Source organism: Lethenteron reissneri, chromosome 66, assembly GCF_015708825.2.
Source record: "Lethenteron reissneri isolate LAM-NWPU_2019-01 chromosome 66, ASM1570882v1, whole genome shotgun sequence".
Taxonomy (NCBI): Eukaryota; Metazoa; Chordata; class Hyperoartia; order Petromyzontiformes; family Petromyzontidae; genus Lethenteron; species Lethenteron reissneri.
Genome location: NC_083844.1, coordinates 1,696,475 through 1,702,885, shown reverse-complemented (window position 1 = coordinate 1,702,885; position 6,411 = coordinate 1,696,475).

Here is a 6,411-nt window from a genome sequence, read left to right as displayed (position 1 = left end):
ATGCTTGGTGTGGCTTGTGAGGGGTAGAGTTGAGAGTTTTGGGGGTATCTTTTATATATGAAAGAAAATATTTAAAAAAAATTATTGGCCGAATTATTCTCAATATGAATTTGGAAAAAGGCTTACATATACAACACCCCCAGGAAAGTTAGTCCATGGGGTTCCCGGGAGGAATTTCGAAAAAGTCCCAACAAGCCAGGCTCCTCACGAAGAGCAGTCGGCCGAACAAACGGGCCCTCCGCTCCCGAAGTTTCCGGAGACGGCACAGGCGGTGGCTTGGGCGAAGTTAAATGTGCGGAACCTGAGGACAGGACCACATAACTCCCCTGAGGACCAACCTCAATGGATACACAGCTCGGCTCGCCCGACACACCTGACACTCGGCCCCTGTGTAGTGGAGATTATATGAATTCACATGGCACAATGAAAGGTTTTAGGCAAGAGGGATGTACAAACCAATTCCGTCTACCCCAGCAAATGTGGACGCACTGGGGCCGAACGGCTCAAATCACATTAACTGGCCCCCTCCAAGGTTTAAACAATTTGGGTGATGTACCCATCGGTACCTGGGGACAGTGCAGCAAGGCTCTGTCACCTGGAGCCCACTTATGTCTGGAACGACGGAGATGCCTTAGCCGCTCATTTGCCAATTGGCGTCAATTAAAATTTTCCCTAGAAAGCCTCTGAAGAGTAAGCCGCATGGGCTCCAAAATTTTAGATTCAGCCTTGCTCAGCTCGGCTTTCAATTGGACATCATTTGATTGGTCGTGTTCTCTCCCATACGAAATGGGAAGTAGGCGGTGGATTCGTGAGGGGCCATTCTATAGGCAGCCAGGACCCCGAGAACATGCTGATGGCTCAACATGGAAGTCAGAGTCCTGTGCAACCGCTCCAACCTCCCATCCGTCTGGGGGTGGTAGGGCGAAGTACGTACTTTCTTTTTTTCCAAAAAAATCACACACTTACGCGAGCATTTTAGAAGAAGTTTTTTTTACCCTGATCGGTCAGAAGGTGCTCAGGGGCGCCCTTGTCCGTGTAATAGCCGTGGAGGAATGCCTCGGTGATGACCGCCGCCGACTAGTTGGGAAGCGGCTAGGCCATCGGCCACAATGAAAAATATTTGATGCCCACCAGTAAATACTTATTCCCACGAGGGGTGGTAAGAAATGGACCGAGGACATCAAGAGCGACCAGCTCATTTACGCGGGATACTCTCTAATGGATTGCAACGGTGGACAACATGGTTCAGATAGTGGTTTCCGCCGAACGCACTGCACACACCCCTTCAATATTGATTCGAAGCTTTTGTGACTGCAGGAATCCATACTCTTTGGTTCTTTCGGTAAAGTCACGTAGGTAGAAAAATAATAGATCACGACGTTTTGATCGCAACACAAGCAATCGTCATCAGGTGAGACAACTACGGCAAGAAAAAACTGCTAAAGTAGGCGAGAGAGCTGCTTTGGCACGAGGTTATATAGATATCGGCAGTAGGGGGGAGAGAGAATGGGGGGGGAGGGGGTGGGGCAAAAAGTGGGACCCCGCAGCACCACTGGGGGAGAGATCTGCTGAGAGACCCTGCAGTAGCACTTGAGTCAGAGATCCGAGAAAGGCACAGAGAGATAGACACAAGGAGTCGGAAAAAACTGCTAACATAGACAGGTAGGATGGAAACACAGTCAGTTAAGACTTTACCTGATTAATAACGTCCTTCCAATGATTGCTCAGTTTGTACCCATCTTCTCGGTTGAAGTTGTGTCTGTGTTTATATATCTGTACTAGCTGTACTACCCGGCTTCGCCCAGGTCTTGGATCCACGACGCCAGGCCGCCTTTGTCTCCCCAGTGGCGATGTTCATACGCCACAGCAGTTACTCGTTTTGAGGCTGAGTCGACCTAGGGGAGGCCCAGGACCGGTTCAAATAATCATCACCGGTGGTGGCCGTGAGCGGGAATGGAACTGGGGTCGCCGGGTTCGTAGCGCGGCGCGCTAACCACGACACTACAATGCATTACGCTTCCGTTGTAGGATTTGTGTGAGGCGTGCCGATCCGCTGTACGGTTTTAGTGAGGCGCACCGATCCGTTGTAGGGTTTGTGTGAGGCGTGCCGATCTGTTGTAGGGTTTTAGTGAGACGCGCCGATCCGTTGTAGGGTTTTAGTGATGTGCGCCGATCCGTTGTAGGATTTTAGTGAGGCGCGCCGATCCCCCGCGATACAATAATACTGTGTAATCGCTAAAATTTAATGATTAACGGAGCCTATAATAGTAATTGCACACATGGGGTGGCAGGGGAGTGAAGAGGATGTGAAACTTTGATGAATTTACCTCACAGTCGCGTGGTGGGTGTCGAGGCCTAGCACCGTGCAGAGCCTCCGGCCTCGCCTGATTTTCCCACCCGGCTGACGCTGGGTACGGGTGCCATTCCCTCCCCCCCCCCGCGGTACAATAATACAGTCTAATCGCTATAATTTTATAATCTACCGACCCTATAATAGTAATTGCACACATTGTGGTGGGGGGGGGGGAGTGAAGAGGACGTGAAACTTTGATGAATTTACCTCAGAGTCGCGTGTTAATGCGTGCGCCTATTTTTAACGGGAATTAAAAATGGCGTCCACCCCGCGCCGAAGGCGTCGCTACCCGTTGCCAGGGGCAATCGCCGTCCAATGAAAGTGGCGAAGGCGTGGCTACCCGTTGCCAGGGGCAACCGCCGTCCAATGAAGCTGCTGCCCGCGGCGAAGGCGTCGCTACCCGTTGCCAGGGGCAACCGCCGTCCAATGAAAGCGGCGAAGGCGTCGCAACCCGTTGCCAGGGGCAACCGGCGTCCAATGAAACTGCGTATGGTCCGGCGACACACACACACACAGACAGACAGACAGATTCGCGATTTTATATATATAGATGGCTTCATAAACAAATCTCTGATAATAGCCGGTGATTTGCAGAGTACCTTTGTCTTGGAAAAGTCAATTTCGTGTGAGCCCACTGTGGTAAAACAATGATCAGCAATGGCAGAGCTATTGGTCCTACAATGTTTCAGATCTGCCTTGTGTTCGCGAACACAGTACGAGACATGTCGTTTCGTTTCCACAATGTAACTGCTGCTGCAGCCACAACTCAATTCATAGACACCTGGGTATTGCATATCAGGAATCATATCCTTTACAGATGGGATCAAATCATGGATTTTGTATACTTTAATGACATCTTCCACCATCCCGGTGTAACAGGCTAAAATAACCCCTGCCCCGATTAAGTTTGGCCCATGCCAGAGTATACCCTGGGGGATAAAGTGTCCTAGGATAAACTATACCCAGGGGTTTATAAACTAGACTGGGCCAGACCATACCCCTCCAGGCCAGAATATGCCCCATGTGAAAGTTCAAAGGCAATTATCCATACAGAGAACAGCCAACAACGAATTTCAATCAATATCTAAAAAGTGTATAAATCTAAGTAAGAATCTCAATTTGATCAATTGAAGCATTTTTAGAAGCAGTCGAAGCCAGTGAAGTCGAATACGCATGCAATTCCATTGAAGTGTTGTCGGAAGTCACGGAATAGGGTTAGGAACTAAGAACTACATGATTACTTGGACCAAGATGTCAATGAATATGTAAACACCTCTGGCATCTCTCATGATAGAGTCTGGGCAACAGATGCCGAGATCACGGCCACAGCAAATTCATGTGCATATCGCTCCAGGTGCAGCAGTCACTCTTGCACAACCAGGTGCAGCAGTCACTCTTGCACCGCCCAGGTGACTTTACCCCACAGGGCAGTGGGCACGACAATGTTGTAACGGCGCAATCCTCCATCCTAGTGCATGAGGAATCCGCCTCTGAGGATGACAGAGGCTACACCCCATCGATCCCCACCCCCGTCCGCCCCCTTGACATGGCGTCATAATTTAAACAGGGAAGCGTCCTCAACTTGGAGGATTCCCCACTCCGCATGGTCCAAGCTAATAATGGTGTCACGCGCCTCAGGACCGTCGGCTTCATCAGAGGTGTCAACCTCGACCGATGTCGCAAGGGGAGGGGGCAAGGCCTCGGCAGGCGTCTTACAGTGCCCTGAGCCCGAGAAGCACATGCACCCGTCGCTCGTTGGCAATCACGACAGAGCATCTGCGTTCGTGTGTCGGGTACCTTTACGGTAGGAAACAGTAAAATAGTCCTGCAGGACTTCCAACCAACGTGAAAGTTGGACAGACGGCTGTTCAATACGCAGCGCATACTGTAGTGCTGCATGGTCAGAGTGTACCTCAAAGAGTCTTCCATGAAGATAGGGGCGATACTGCTGCACAAAAAAAAACTATAGCCGAAAGTTCCCGGCGTGCGACACAGTACCGTTGTTCGGACGGAGACAAGACTCTGCTGCCATATGCTACAACACTCTCCACGGCATCTATGACTTGAGACAGAACAGCACCAATTCCGGTGTTGTTAGCATCCGTATCAAGAATGAGCAGCAAGGAAAAGTCGGGGTACACAACGCCAACCCCTTATGTTGTTGCAAAAGCAGGTGCGCCTAGATCAGACATGGGCAAAACACGGCCCGTTGGGCTTTTTAATCCGGCCCGCCGAACTTGTCTAAATATTATTATTAAATAAAATTTTACCTTCCTCCTGTAATGCCCCCATTTCCCCATTAGATGACGCACTTTGACCGGGAGTGTGGTGTACAGTAGAACCTCTGGTCACGACCATAATTTGTTCCATAAATTTGGTCGCAACCCGGTTTGGTTGTGACTCGAACCTAATTACGCCATAAAATTCAGTATAATAGTATACTAAATGTATAAATATTGAATAACACTGAGAAAACCTTGAACAGAGAAAACTAACATTGCCGCATCAAGGTTTAAAATCGTTCAACAAGATGATTGTTTCGTCTGCTACATCAGTCGGTCGATTCTGAGAGAAAATATTCGTATGAGCAATTCATGTTTCTATTGAAAGTAAGTTAACAATAATATTTTGGTACAGTATTGTTTTTGGAAGCATTCACCGTAATATCGTATGAACGTTTACTTCACCGCATCATCGTATGAATGATGCGAGAAGACATTAACGGGTTCTTATGTTAGCGATTTACGTACTCGGCGCTTTCGCTCTCTAAATTACGGCTTGAATGAGGGGGAGGGGTATGACTACACTCACAAATTTAATATCTTACTAGGAATTTGATATAACAAAAGTTATATACATAACTGTTACGCTTTGTGTAATTCATCAAAACAAACAAAACTTAACTCAGAGTTCTCTCCGAATTTCACGAGTCTGTTCTAGACCCCACAGTTTTTAAAAGAGTTTTAAGCACAGAAAACATAATAAAAGTTTGAAAAATCATTCATTATACAAACTTTTAAATAATTTCCTTCTTCACTTCGATTTAAATTTTCTTTAAAACCTTCTTCTCACCAACATTACCACTCATTACCACTTTCTCCGAAGGCAAGTGTGTAAAAGAATGCATGGTACAGACAGCAGACACCTTGTGTCCGGAGATCAAAAGCAAATTTGAAAAAGTCAGTTTATCACGCAGGACTGTGACTCGCCATGTGGAACTGATTGATAAAAATATAGCCAGTCAATTAAACAAAAAGTCTGATTCCTTTGAATTATATTCACTAGCACTGGATGAAAGTACGGACGTAAAAGACACTGCTCAGCTCCTCATTTTTATCCGAGGCATTGACAATTTTCGATAACAGAGGAGTTTTTGACCATGGAGTCCCTGAAAGGAACAACGCGGGGAGAGGAGTTGTATAACCAGGTATCTGTTGTCATCGAAAGAATGACGCTACCTTGGAGTAAACTTGTCAATGTCACAACGGATGGATCGCCAAATTTAACTGGAAAAAATGTTGGGCTGCTGAAAAAAATCCAGGATAAAGTGAAAGAGGAAAACCCTGTCCAGGATCTTATTTTCCTTCACTGCATCATCCATCAAGGATTCCCTGTGTAAGTCTGTATTGCAGCTTAATCATGTCTTGAATCAAGTCGTAAAACTTGTGAACTTTATACGAGCAAGGGGACTTCAGCACCGTTAGTTTATTACCTTCCTGGAGGAAACTGATGCGGATCATCAGGACTTGCTGTACCACTCTTGTGTCCGCTGGTTAAGTTTGGGGAAAGAGTTACAACGAGTGTGGGAGCTGAAAGAGGACATCATCGCATTTTTAGAGTTGATGGGGAAATCTGACGAATTCCCTGAGCTAAGCGACAATAACTGGCTTAGTGACTTTGTGTTTGCTGTGGACATATTTTCACACATGAATGAGCTGAATGTGAAACTGCAGGGGAAATATCAGTTTCTTCACGACATGTACAAACATGTGAAAGCCTTAAAATCCAAGCTTACTTTGTTCTCCGGACAAATTGCGAACACATCTTTTGCTCATTTC